The 15,235-nt window shown below is 34.8% G+C and overlaps 1 protein-coding gene across 2 annotated transcripts in view; it reads right to left on the minus strand.

Annotated features, from left to right (window-relative positions):
• CSRNP3 (cysteine and serine rich nuclear protein 3) overlaps positions 1–15,235 on the minus strand; it is a 152,652-nt gene that overhangs the window by 88,947 nt on the left and 48,470 nt on the right. The window contains exon 1 of one of the 2 annotated variants that reach the window (XM_055308286.1): positions 5,143–5,262. The exons of the other annotated variant lie outside the window; for it this stretch is intronic. The gene's annotated coding sequence lies outside the window, so the exon portion shown is untranslated. Of the gene's footprint in view, positions 1–5,142; positions 5,263–15,235 lie in introns of those variants that run through there. 2 annotated transcript variants of the gene reach the window in all.

The following is a 15,235-nucleotide window of genomic DNA, read 5'->3' on the forward strand; positions in this document are numbered from 1 at the left end:
AATTATAAAAAGCGTATAAATATGTAAAAAGCCTGTACAATTGTATACCAAAAACATCCAATAGCAACGCCATTTGGTGTTGGGGAACATTTGGGATGCAGTTTTATCTTTTCCAATAAGTCCAACGTAATGGTGGGAATAATGATTCTTATGCCATGAAGAAAAGCCTAAACTGATTTCCACTTGCTCAATGAAGCAGAATGAGAGTTCTATATTTTGCTTCCATGAAAGTAATTAAGATTTTAAAAAGCTGGCCATTAAAGTTACAAACTTCACCTATTTGGAAAATTGGTTTATTTAGTGCAGATTCTTTCCCAACTGTCCTAGACAAAGTATTACTATAGCACTGCCACATGTCTAATAATATGGAATAAATGTAAGTCTTTAAAAAACTATAATCTTATTGTACTTTTCAATAAAAATAATACAATTCTATTTAAATTCTAGAATAGGTGACTAAAAATGCAACCATTTATTTTGATGGTTTCCTAAGAAATGCCAGGTTAAAAGAAAGAAAAAATGCGATTGTTTTGAATACTCAATTATTTTGAGCATTTTCCTTTTATACATTATAAGTCATTTTGCTCTCATTTCTATTTTATAGGCACCAGAAGCTCAGAGAATGACATATATAGTGATAATACAACGTAAAACCTACACATGTGATTTTAAGATAACAACAGTTATTTGTAGATTTTAGACGATGTTCCATACTGCTAGACTGAGTAAAACATATTTGCCCTAAAATCCTTTCCAAGCTTACAATATGGTCTCTAGTTTTGAGTGATGACAAAGACAGACTGGTAATCAGAAAGCAGGAAATTAATTTTTGAAAAATCATTAAAGATTCCTTTGAAATCTGATATAACACTCTTTCTTCAAGTACACTAACTGCATATCCTTCAATGATTTGTTTTTATATTACTCTTTTACTTCACAAATTTGATTAGAACTGCACTTACACAAATACATTTTTCTATATACATTTAAATATCCAGCCCGTGAACCTACTATGTACATGCTGCTGAGATTTGTATGGAAGTAGTGTGGCTCAAGCTAATGCAAAAAAGACTTCAAAGTTTTGACTGAATTTGCATAGAGACATAAATTATCCAGGATATTCAAAGCCATAAATTTGCTGCAGGACATATATAGCTCTCTTGTGGCTTACGGAAGCACAATTCTCTTTATTTCACATTTGTCTATTACCAAGTTTTCTCCAAGAACCTTCACAGAGTCTCCTTTTTGGCCTGTAGTGTTTTTATTTCTATATTCAGAATGTGCTAAGTGGTAGTGATTGCATTTAAAAGTTAACAGCATTGGATTGCCTAAATGAATTTTAAATTGGGCTCTTTCCTCATCACTGCGCTCTGCTTAGAACACACACAGAGGTTAGTAGACCCAAACTATGGGCATGACCTGAGGTAGAAGTAAAATAAAAAATTCTTGTGTTTCAAAATTGTTCAATTAAAAATGATTGACCACAAGAAAGATTTTATTTGGTTGCATATATATATAATATATATCATATATATTGTAATATTAACATATGTAAAATGTATCTATACATATTTATACACACACACACATATACACATACACATACATACACACACATTTATATATACGTAAAACAAAAGTCTACAAATATGGTGTTTGGACCAAAAGACAGCATATATTCAACACACACAAGAAGGAAATTATTTAAAATATACCCCTTTAGCTGCAGTCATTATTGAAAGTTTCAAAAGAGAGTTTAGAAGAAAAGGGCAGTTTTTGCATTTTTAAAAAACTCACACAAGACATGAATTCCTTTTCCCAAATTGATCTCAGGATCTGGGATAAATGTCATAATGTCCCCACGAAGTGATAAAGGTTAAGAATCTGGCCCTAAACGACTACCACAAAGGGATTTCATAAATATTTGAAATAACTGTCCTTCACTGTTTTAAACGGCTAGCCTCTTGTTTTGCTCCATCCTCTACCCACCCCACCTCCCCATTTTTAAATAAAAGATATTGTTGCCAAACTACCAAGTCTTAATCATTATAATAAAATTAATGCCCTCTTTTCAGTGCAAAGAAAGTAATTAAGTTTATCTAAATATGTATTAGCTCTTTGTATGTAAGCTTCATAGAATTCATTTTAAGATCTTATGCAAATAAAAAAGCATAAAGCAGTAATTTCATGACTAAACATTATTTTGTCTCTTCATCTTTCCAACATAAATTTTCATACACATACAACCTGTAATATAGACAGATGCACACTTGATGCAAATTAGACATTTTTTCCCCATCAACATTTTAACTGCTGAATTGATACATTTAAAATTTTTAATGATATGGATAAACGTAGTCTGATCATGCTGCTTTAATTAAGTTTATTTAAAAATATGTTTTGGAAATAAAGCAATATGAACAATAAAAGTGAATACACGTTTGTTTGGTACAGGTCAGACTTTACTATGATGTAATCACACATTTTACCAAAGTGTGATATTTTGTGCATGGAAAAGGAAGACTTCTGCCCTGCCTGTGACATTTATGAGAATCACTCTACAATCCAGACTTAACTGAAGGGAAAAGTCATAGGAAGTTGAACATGTGGAGTTCAAAATGGCATTGTCTAAAGAAATCCCAAAGAAAATTAGTAACAACTGGAAAAATTAAAGAAGCATTTAAAAAAATCTAACCCCCAAATAATAAATCCTTTCTTTGATACAGTGCTTAGCAATAAAATATAGAATGAACACTATCAAAACTGAAACCCTCTCTTAAAATGAAATGAAAATACAACTTATTAAAACTGTCCTTATGAGGTCTTGTGGGATATGAACAAAAGAATTCCATTATTTTATTCCAGATACCTCACAAGAGTCTTAGGCTGTGAACCCAGTTCTAATTTAAAATACAGTCCTTAAAAATGTGGAAAATCCTGTAAAAGTTGCAAGTCTTGATACTTATTTATCTAGATGTCTCAACCCAGGCTTCTCTGTGCCATGAGAAACTTTCCAAAAAATAGGATGATTTAGAGGCCCCCCAATTTCAATTTCATCCTAACATGAAATTATGCCTTTGGAACAAAACACCCATGTTTCAAACTGAAAGCAAAACAAAACAATAAGAAGCTTTAATAAACTAGTTAAGGGAAGCTGAGAGCTGAGAACACCCTGCCCATTTCCACCATGAATTAAAATAGCCAGTCCTCCTCCAGGCCTTTCCCAGGGACAGAGTCAGCGCATCATGAGATCTGTCACCGTACCTGCGTGCACTTTCAACCACTATGGCCCACACGCTGTAAAATCTTCACTCTGAGAAATAAAGCACACTTCATTTAACTGCTGCAAAAACACTGCTGCAGAGAAGCTCAGTGCATTTTTTTTTTCCAGGCAACTGCTCCAGCCTTCCACCAGCCCTGTGACCTTTGAACTCCCTTCTTGCCCCCCTCAACCCCCCTCGCTTCTGCAGTCAAAGCTTCAGGAGCTGGTCTCATTTGCATAAGGTTCAGGCAGCCCTCCAGCAGCTGAAACGGAATGCTGGGTAAGGGAGCCTGGAACTGCAGTCGGGCCCCAATACCTGAATCACCCGAGGGGGGCAGCAGGCCATGGGGAGTGGGCACCGGCTTCCCTGGGCTGCCAGCAGCCAGACCCCGGGTCTATTAATGGATAAGTGTTTTTAACTCTTTGTTTTAGAGTCCTGCATCACCCCCCCCCCACCTCCCCACCAAAAGAAGCTGTCAGCAGCAACTCTGGTAACCAAGGAAACCCAAATAGTCAAATACTTCATTTAAATACATGTGGAAAACCAATTTAAAAATTTCATTAACTTCCCTTGTTTTTGAGACCTAGCTATTTTCTTTCCCACTGGCGTACATATTGCATGCATAATCAGGGACAGAGGGTATTTTGTGTTGTCGTGGTGGTGGTTTAAACAGCATTTTTCCAGCATAGATGTGTTTTAGTTACTATGCAAATATAGGAAGTCACGATAGTAATTCTATAAAATGTTAAATGTGCCCTCGTGTTTTAAAGACGATCGTCTCCTAAATGGTGTCCAAGACATTAATTGTTAAGAATTTAGGTCCCAAGATGCCTTCAAACAATACAGCAGTCAAAATGTAGAGCAAAGTTAAACTGTGCATTGAAATTTAAAGATCCATGTAGCAGTAATGCTTGCCTGTCTTTGGCAAAGATGTTCAGTGTTGTGCTATTATTTGCTAGAGTTATTTCTTCCCTTGTCTTCCTACACACAGCAATCTCTCTATTTAAAACATAAACTTCTCTATTGCTCATAAACCTAAGAAGTGGTCATTTTCTAGATACAGAAGGTCATGTGTGTACATATTTTTCTACATAGACATGAAGGCACACATTCTTTTCTAAATGGTGAGTCGATGGAAATATGCATCATCACAAAATTAATCCATTCTTCTTTTGAAAATTAAGCTAATTTATTTTTCTCCATTAGTGAGGGAATGATATCTATAAAATAAAAGGTTTTAGGAAGTATTTATTTTCCACCTATCAAAAGAAACATAAGATGAAAAATAAAAGGCACACAACAAATTAATATAGGTATATATTACGGTAGTTAAATATAAAATGCATTGTTCTAATAGTAGCATGATTAACGTTTCAAAATTTTCTTACTTAGAAATTTTTCATTTAAATCATTAAATATGCCAAACCTTCCTCTTGCTGTATATGGAAAGACATCAATAAAATCCGAATGATATATCATCAATTTATAGGACATGTAAACTATTGCAATACAGGATTTTTTAACACTGGAAAAATAAATCTGGAGCTTTTTATTTGAGCTATTTATTAGTAGTATTCTGACTTCTATTATTTCTGCATATAGAGAAGCTTAGAAATCACTGGATGAATTTTTTCTTACCCATAAATTTTTAAATAGGATAAATAACTTTCCAGTTTACTAATTCAAACAAACATTTCTCTATCACATCTGACTACAGCAACAATTTAATCACATTGGGTCAATTCAAGTGCATCCTTCATATTACACACTGCGAATATCTTGCAAAGTTTTTGTTTAAGGGAAAACACATATTAGCCCATCCTCATTTAAATCCAATCAAACACAAGGAAGTGTTGGAGTAATTTATAAAATCACTGACCTGTTCAAATAGCTGTAGTCTTAGTCCTTGCACTCTTTATTCATTAGAATCCAAAATAAATTGATTATCATTTTATAATATGTGTCAGCATCACCGAAGGCACTGTTCTTCCTGGTTCAGCGGAATCTTCTTAAATTTGCCAGCCCTGTGTTTTATTGCTGGTACCGTATGCTTTATTGTTCAGCGACAAGAGCTTCACTCTGCACAAAGACTCATTACCTACTGCTTGCTGCACGGCATCAGCCTCACTGAGGCTGCCTATATGTGATCACATGGGAGTTTTGTCTGAGAAAGCCAGGCATGCCACTGACTTCACTGTGTCTATGGATATTTTTATCAGCTGAGGTCTGCTAGGAGGAAGGAATAACAGATTATGAAGCTGCTCTAAGTCATTAATGCAGCCCGACTTATGGAAATCCTTTCACAAGATTTTTTTATTATTATTATTATGGAAAACGTTTGAACAGGCATTCAAAAGAAGTTAACTAGATTTTATTTTAATAAGAGGCTGAATAATAATTTAAGGAAAGGGAACTAGCAAAAAGCGGTTTTCTACCTTCTGCTTTCTGCAAGTACTTTTGTACAAATGTTATTAAAGAGCCTTGCTCAACTGAATGATTTGACGGTATGTTTTTAACCTTTAGATTGCTGGTGTTTCTTTTTCTTAGAGGAGGTTATTCTCTAAAAGGACAAGTGGCTGTTTCTCTGAAAATCTCAATGAAAATTTCAATCACTGAGAAATACTACATATGAATAAAAATAGAGTTATTCTAATTACTTTTGATAAAGTAGATAAGAGGGCGAGTCTCTTATTGATGTATATAAATGAGGTAGGTGATTAATTTATCTTCTCAAAAGATGACACATTCCTAGAACAGCTGACTTAAAAGAACAATGAAGATTTCAATTTAAAGATCTAAAGGACATGTGGTTCATATTAATTCTTAAAATCGCAGTAACTTATTCTAGACAGCTAACCTCAATAAAGCATATGGTTTACCTTATCTGATTTCAGTGTTAACAAGTAGTTTCAGAGCTGACTATTTAACATTCACAGGAATTTTCTGCTCTATAGATATTGAATTAATATATACACACACATATGTGCATATGTACATGTGTGTGTGTACACACATGCATACGTATGTATGTACACATGTATAGGCAGATTATCTAAAAATGCTTTTTTTTAATAATTAAGTAATTGCTTAAAATTATTTCCTCCCATTCAAAAATGGATTGTGGATTTCCAAATGAAAAAGCTATTTAGTTATTGGAAGTTGATGAAAAAATCAATTTCTTATCTCTTTAATAATCTATCTACATTGAATTGGTAATTGAAAGCTTGTTGCTTGCTAATCTCAGTTGAAATTTTATGACAGATACATGCAAAGTGCAACAAAGAGCACAGAAGGAAAGGATAGAAGCACCATAAATGAAGACCAGAAAATAAATTCTCTGTATAGTTAGACGTACAGTGCATTTTAATAGTGTTTGTAAATAATACAGTAATCTTAAAATGAGTAAACGTATATACCTGCTTAAGCCTTCCATTAATAAGAAATTATTTTCTGGAACCAACTCCCACTTAAAATTTTTGTTGTCAACTGAAATTTTTTAAAAATAATTTTAAGCCAGACTAGGCAAGTGTAGCTAAATAGCCCAGTCCATGTATACAGTGACCTAACATCGTTCTTTACAATATTTGTTTGTTGGGTTAACACTGATTTAGAATGTTTTGTGACGTAAGTAAATGCCTTTTGGTGGGCCTTTCTTAACATTGAAAACTGCTTAGCTATGTTTTAAGTGCCACCATTTTAATGTATTTGTTCCAAAATGCTCATGTTCATTTTTTCCTCTGCACACAAGAGCTACGCTAAAGCCACAAAACCTTGGGGGCATTAAAAGAAAAAGGGAAATGGTGCTCTTATATTATGATGTGCTTCTAGGTTTTTAAAGATATGTACATTCTAGCTAATATCTTTGATGATGTCATCATGTTAATGTACAAGGAAATAAACAAAAGGCAGCCATTTTTCCTTTACTGCATCACTTCAAAAACAGTGAAATAAAATGGTTGCCAAATGGAAGGAAAGAATCAGCAGAAAACTAAATTACTTCCAAATTCTTAGGAGAGGGAGGGCACGGGGTGTGAAATTGGAAATAAAAACTACATGTATGTGAAGTTTGAATGAATGCATGTGAATAAATAATTTACAATAAGGAGAATAAATAATCAAACACAAGGAATATAGAAATAACTAGCAATTAAAACAAATACTGGCAAAATAATAAGTCTCCCATGGAAAGACCATAGTCTATAAACTTAACATATTAAATGTAAAAGCCTATTTAGTCCAATAATATTTTATAAAAGGTATTTAAAGGTGGACAACAGAACTAGAAAGATCTAGAAAAGGACAGAATGATCATGAAATAGTAATAATCTTTCTAGGTCTGCTATTGTCTTAAATGACCTTGGTCATTTGGTGAATTATTCTAGCATCTCGTGCTTTAATTTTTAAGTCTGCAAATAGGAACAGAACGGTCTTTGGGAAGCATGTCATGTTAATATATAGCGATATTTTTATAGTTTAGTTCTCTAAATTGGCCTTAACCAAGCATTGTCAACGAATATTAGTAAAATAAGAAAAGATGATGTAAAATCCTAATGACTGTTGAAAAGAATTTTTAAACACATTATCCTACTAGCAGAGACAAACAGAAGCAAGAGGTGATTTTATTCTATTACATGCAGAAAAAAATAGAAATAAAGTAGTAACTAATTTGAGAACAACACTCATAAAATTATTTTAGGATTAAAACAAATTACAAAATATACCCATCTTTCCAAAAAAAAAAAAATTCTGGAACTCTCTGTCAGTGACATGACAAGAGAATTACAGCAGAGCATCTGATTCTCACATTACACAATGAACAATGGTGCCTCTGCTTATATAACAGTTTCATCAGCCAAGAATTCTTAAAATTTGAAATTAACAGAGATTCACAAGATCACAACTTAAAGGAGCAAATTCCATCCAAGATTAAAAGGATGTTTTAATTTACTTTGTTACACTAAAAACTGTGAATTGAAAAAAGATATTTGATTCTTACAATTGACTCTTATTGGCTTGGTTTTTCTCTAATGAGAAAGAAGCATCATAGAATCATTTCATTTGCCCCCTCCCTTTTCTACAAAATAACCAAAGCTTATTGTATAACTCAAAGGTGACCCAAAATGTGTGCTATTGAGCTCATGCAGTAATTTGGGCAGAGATATGCTAAATAAATGATCTTTTGAACATTCAATTGCATGAAGGAAGATGGAGGAGAGGTACTTATACCATCACTTGTGTTTCCTGGAACTGTATTAATTGGCATATATACCAGCACCTCCTGTTGGATTTACTCTTGACCAGGCAGGATTTTCTTGATTCATTTCATCCTCCTTTACAACAAATTCAGAGAAGTCAATAAGTTGCCCATGTCAGCATCAAAATCCAGGGCTAATTCAATTCAATTCAACAAACCTCTATTGAGAGGTTACCATGTACCAAGCTCTGAAACAGTTGCTAGGGATATAAAAAATGAAATTTACATTGTTCCTAGGAAGATTTTAATTTCTCTAGCAAATAAATAAGAAAGAAAGAAAGAAAGAAAGAAAGAAGTTGCTGAACATGTTATAGGAGGGTAGTAAAGTATGGACATGTTTTTTCAAGTTTGAATGTATTATTGACTTAACATGCATTTTATGTACAATCAATACAATTTCTACATTTTAAGTATTGTTTACTAAAATCAGAAAATCATTATGGTAATTAAGAATCGTTTATCAAATACACACACACATATGATAGCTGCAAATTCTGTGCTATATTTCTCATCAAGAGGTTGAATCTAATTTCCCCCACCTTTATTCTAAGGTAGTCTTAATGATTTGCTTAACCAACAGAGGCTGCGAAGTTGATGTTTTGGAAATTTCAGTGCAGTGCTAAGAAATGTTGCCATTTATACTTGAACCTCTTGGAACACTCTTCAGGAGCCTGACTGCCACAGAAAAGATCTGACTACCCTAAGACTGCCAGGGTGAAGCCACATATAAACTCTCTGGTCAACAATCGCAACTGAGCCCAACATCTTAGCCATTCCTGATGCTTGACACATGTATAAAGTGCTATCTTGGCCCCTCAAAACCTACCCATCCACCGAATAGACACCAAAAAATGATTCTAGTTACCACTATGTGGAAAAGAATCACCTAGCTGAGCTTTTCTCAATTCTTGTCTGTTGGAATTCGTAAGATATAATAAAATGGTTGCTGTTTTGAGCCACTAAGCCTTGCGGTAGTTACTCAGCAATGACTAACTGGAACATATGACAGAGACAATATAATAAACCTAAAGTACACAAAACTACAATCTGATACACATATTCAGTGAAGTCCAGGAATTTCATTCAATAAAATGAAGGCACTGAATGGGTGTATTAAAAAGGAACTACAACTTGGAAGCATGAAAAAAAGAGAAGCAAAAATATTCAAGGAGGGTTCAAAATAAGAAGGACTGAGTTATCTGAGAAGATTGTACTGCAGGAAGGGGGTTTCTGAACGAATAGAAAAGAAACTGCATAAGTAGCTGAGAGACAAAGTAATTCCCATTTGCAAAATGGTGCTTTGGGAAAAGCCCAGAACCAATGTAAGAGCTTTATTATGAGAGGAACTCTGAGGAAATTGGGATGACAGGCAAGTGATGGGAGGATGAAAGAGAAAAGAGAAATCTGATGATCTTTCTAGGAGTGCTCTGAAGCTTGAGATGAGGAGATTTTTGCAACATTGATGTTGAAAAGTCACCAACACATAAGCAAAGAGGTGTGGTCAAAGTGGTAAAGAAGGCAGCTCTGACACTTAGGAAGTGGCTAGACCATGGGCAGCTGAGGCAGCAGCAGGGAGGCTGATGAAGAGGAGATAGGAAGAAATGATGAGCATCTGAACTAAAGATACTGAGTGAGGAATGAGAAGAAAAGAATTAGTCATGAAGAAAGAAGGTTGGACGAGCCAGTCTCTGATCTTTTACAGCTTTAAAAGTCAACGGTTCTATGAGTCAGTTACCAAAGGTATGACAAGCAGAGAGCATTAAACTGGTTTTGTTAGACAGATTTAGTCATGTCACCAGTATTTTCATTCGTATTGGCCTCAGTTTGTCAACATTCAGATATTGTGAAAAATTGTTCCTATCAGATATGCTGTGTTTGGGAGGCTGCAAAAGACAAAAGCAACAGGACCTTCCCTAAATAACGTACGTTGGGGAGAGTACTTATATTTCTTCCTGTTGACTGATTCCTAAGTTAGGAAAACAATGTAGGGAAACGGCAAATATGCCCTCGTTCTGTAAAGATAAAAAAACAGGTAATTTTGGATGACACAAAGTGAAACAACACACACACATGCACACCTTTACCTACCAAAGTAAACAAGCCTGTTGGGAGTTTTATCCTTTTGCATCTTCTTTCTATCTGGATATGAGGCTACCAAGGTAGCAGATGTTAAGTGGCCAGTGAATGGCCACTCAGAATGATGCAGGTTAAATGGTAGGAAGAGCTCTATAATTGCTGTACTGCACATACAATTATGTACATAAATCATGGGAACATGGCTGTAAGAAGTCTTTATGCAAAGTGACCCAGAGAAGAAAGTATCCAGATTTCCCCGCTACCCTTCAGTCTCTTTATCACCACAAAGGCATTAGAAAACAGCATTTATCAAGAGAATAGAGTAAATGAAGCAAACCTCCTCCCTGAGAACACAAAGAATACATTTATTTCTCAGTAACCATCAAAGTTAATTACAATGATTTCTTCTTTGCTGAATTAGATGTCTAACCTGGGACAAAAAATAAGGAGTCAAACAGCATATGAGCAAAAATCAAACATAAACTGAGCAGGTAAAAAAAAAAAAAACAAAAGAATAATTTAATAGGATTGGTGGCTTTTCCTTGTCAATGGGAAGGTTGCACCATAACTAAAGGGCTGCTCTTGGGGTAAGGCACGCACAAAAGTTTCCTATATTTTATCTCATCCATGTAAGTCTGTAAGTACTTGGCTGACAGGCTGAGTCTACTTTGGCTTATATAATAGAATTATACAGAAACAGCTTTGGCATATTATTTACCTGAGTTCATTCATTTGTTCATTCATTCATTCATACATTTTTTCATTTCACATTCACTGAGTACTATGTGCTCAGAACCTGGTTCAGTGCTCTGATAGTTTATTTTTTTTAAAGATTTTATTTATTTATTCATGATAGAGAGACAGAGACACAGGCAGAGGGAGAAGCAGGCTCCATGCTGGGAGCCCGACGCGGGACTCGATCCCGGGACTCCAGGATCATGACCTTGGGCCAAAGGCAGGCGCCAAACTGCTGAGCCACCCAGGGATCCCCATTGCTCTGATAGCTTAAAGTGATGAATAAGTCACAGTCTACAAACTAAGTGGCTGTCCATCTAGAGGTAGAAACAGATATAAAGAGTTACAACATAAAGGGGTAGGTTTTATAATTGAAGAATATATAAGAACATTAGGACAGGAGTGAATAATACTATATAAAAATAGCTAATAGTTATCAAGCACTTACTAAGACTGAAGTGCTTTACTCTATATGTATTAATTAATTCATGTAACCATTGCAAAAGCCTATGAAATAGCTAATTTCATCATCTCTACTTCATGGATAAGATGATTGAGGCCCAGATTGGTTAAGTGACTTGCCAATGTGACAATCAGTATCCAAACCCAGGCAGTATGGCTTTAATGCAGTGTGGCTCTACTAGGAGCATGTAACCTAAAGCAGTCATGTCAGTCTTTACAGAAGGGGTGACATGGGAAATAAATCTCAAGGGACGAGTAGGAGTTCTTTTCTGGAAAAGAAGATGTGTATTCTAGGCAGAGGGCTGGAATATATAGATTCCGAGGCATGACTAATATATGTGTGAAGGAAACTAAAAATTTCACTGTGAGAATGGTAGGGTTTTTTGACCTTCATGGGATGGTGCATTTGGGATGCTGGGATGTTTGGAACTCACCTTGGCATCAGTTTGTACCCCCAGGGGTATTTAAGTGGCTTGCTTGTGATTTATTAGGTAACTCTGGAGAATGAATTGGAGAGGGTCTAGAAGAAGGGATACCAAATGAGACTGTTGATATATCCCAGAAAATTTACAAAGCTCTGAACGAAGACAGTGGCACCCCAGGGAACTGAGAGGAAACATATTGAGAAAGTAAATAAACAGATATTTAGTCTGGAAGTGAACAAAACCCCTGAATCCAGGAATTTTAATTTAGGAGACAGCATGGATGAGGACACCACTAGCCATGGTTAGAAACAGCGAAAGAAGCTTAGATGTAGAGCCATTCAGCAGTAAACACGGAAGGCCCACCATGTATCAGGCAAGAGTATAAGGTTTTAAGGATACAAAGATGCCATCTGGGCCCCTTGTGTGCTCAATGCCTGCCAGAGGAGCTCACAGACAGAACCTATTACCCAGATACGCAATTCCCTCCATCACAGATAACTTGTAAGAGTATAGGATTTCTCTCAGTGGCCTGATTAAAGGTTAAAAAAGAACAAAGGTGACTTGTCCATAATAAAACTTCAAATCTGGAATACCATCAATTGAACTTAATTGTGGTGGTCATAGATATATATAAAATATATATATAAAATATATAAATATATTTTATATATATATAATATATAAATATATTATATATAAGTGTTCTGTGCAGATTAAAATCATGATCCAGATCACAAAATCCACATCCATGCTTTCTAATAATCATACAACATGAAGAAATACAAGAAATAAATTAGATTTCTCCTTTAGGCAAATATTTTAATGAGCTTAATCCTGTGGCTTGCTATTAATGCTAGTGACTGGCTTCTTTGAAATGAGGCATGCATTTTCTTTCTTGTTCATATAGTCAGCTTCCTATTTAGTATTCATTATTCATGTCTATTTTTATCAAAGAGCACGATTACATGAAACCATGATCCAAGCATGTTTGGCTCTAATTTTTATCTGTAGAGAGAAGAAAATTATACACCCTTACTATACAGGAATATGATTGTTCTGTACATATGTGATCATAGTATATACGTGTCCCTTCATATTAGAATGTGGTGCTATTTAGTTTGGGTGGTCAGGCTAAAGGATAGATATTCTTTTCATACCTGTTTTAGTTTAGAATTAAAACTATGCCATTGAAATAAAAAGCCATTAGCCTCATAAATAAACTAGTGAAAACTAGTTTTGATCATAGTCGCAATAAAATCTATCTGGATATCTTAAGAATTTCTTGTGTCAATAGCAAACCATGTGGGATTAAGAATAGAGAAAAGTGTAAACACATTTTATTTGAGTATTATGATCTCAGATAACTTTAGTTGACAACCATGGACACTGCAGCAATTTGCCACTCTTCGGAGGCCAGAGCATAACTGGGATCTTTGCCTCTTTAATTACTGATAGTCATCTGTGGAACATGCAATTATGATGGCTGAGAAAAAAATTGAGCATCATATTGTTACTGTTTTCCATTCCATTCACAGTGGAGTGACTTTAACCTTGTCTGTATATGTTTGTTACGTTGTATTTACATAGTGTTCCTCTGACCCAGGAAGCTGATGGGGACATCGCCCCACTTGCAGCGTACTCTAACTTACTATGTTCTGTGGCCACTACAGAACCAGGTACCAGCAATAAATTTATGATTTCATGGACTACAGAAAGAAAAAGGCTTTTAAATACAAAGATATTTCAAGAAACCACACTTAAAATAATTAAAACTTGAAATCATCTAAATATACTTAATATATGTTTATTAGTGTAGTTCAATATGAGACAGCCATTAGAATCAGAATCATTCTGACTATATAGAAACATAAAAAATGTTTGCAAAATTCGTGAAAAAATTCACCAGAAATACTAACAAATACTATTATGATTAAGATGCATGGAAAAAGATTAGAGAGGAACTAAAGGCCTTAAGGGAGTATGTGAGTCTAAAAAGCAATATGCACACATTGATCTCAATATTTTAAATATATAAAAGCATAAAATGATTGGAAAAATAGCATAAAAATCATAAAAATAATTATCTTTGAATATTTGGTAATAGGTGATTTTGATTTTCAATTTTAGCTTTTTATGTATTTCACAGGTGTTCTTTTTCCTGTTACTAATAACAGAATGTAAAATTTAACGATATTTGAATTGTTAGGTTGAAATTAACTATGCTAGAATTAGTTTAATAATAAGAAAAGCATTTCAAAATAAGAATATTGTTCAAATGATTTCAACTGCTTTAAGTTTAAGCTTTTAGATGTCAGGGAAATTGAACTCCGTCTCCATATTCTATCCTCAGGCTGGATTTGGTGCTTGATGCCATCCTGTCTACGAGGCTCCCTTAAGACATGATTGCTTTTGATTGATGAACAGAAATCTTTCCAATCTTTCTTCAGGAAACCATACACTATGTTGTTTCCCTAAATTCACTACTGAGGCACTACAAGGAGGTTCATTTATCTACTCCCACCCCCTGTCTCAGTGGCAATGGACCCAAATGAGTGATTGCAGGTGACACAGTTAAGGTGTGAGTGAGGAACCTTCCTTCTTACCCCCACATTGTAGTGAATTATTTCACTTGCCCGGAGGAAAGAGATTGTATTATAACAAAACTAGTTAGGACACTAGAGGGACTTGTTACATGTTTAAAATGGAGAAAGAGCTTGAGAATTAAAAAAAAAAAAATCTGTAGCTGGGCATTATGTAGTTCCAGTAGAAATTTAACAGCAGAAAAAGTGGAAGGCCTGGAGTGAAATGCTGAATTGGGAAAATATTAGTGTCTTCATACTAAGTCTCCCTTATGCTTGGAGAGTGCTTGCCATACAAAAGTCCAGCAACTGAACTCTTGCTTTCTTGCTCTCCCAGACAGGCATGATGCTGAGACATCCAAACCCAAACACACTGTCAGTGAATTCGGGTACAGATATTAATTGTACATAGGTAAGAACCAACCATAATAGAGTTTGAAA

This window comes from Nyctereutes procyonoides, unplaced genomic scaffold (assembly GCF_905146905.1).
Source record: "Nyctereutes procyonoides isolate TBG_1078 unplaced genomic scaffold, NYPRO_anot_genome, whole genome shotgun sequence".
NCBI classification, from domain to species: Eukaryota; Metazoa; Chordata; class Mammalia; order Carnivora; family Canidae; genus Nyctereutes; species Nyctereutes procyonoides.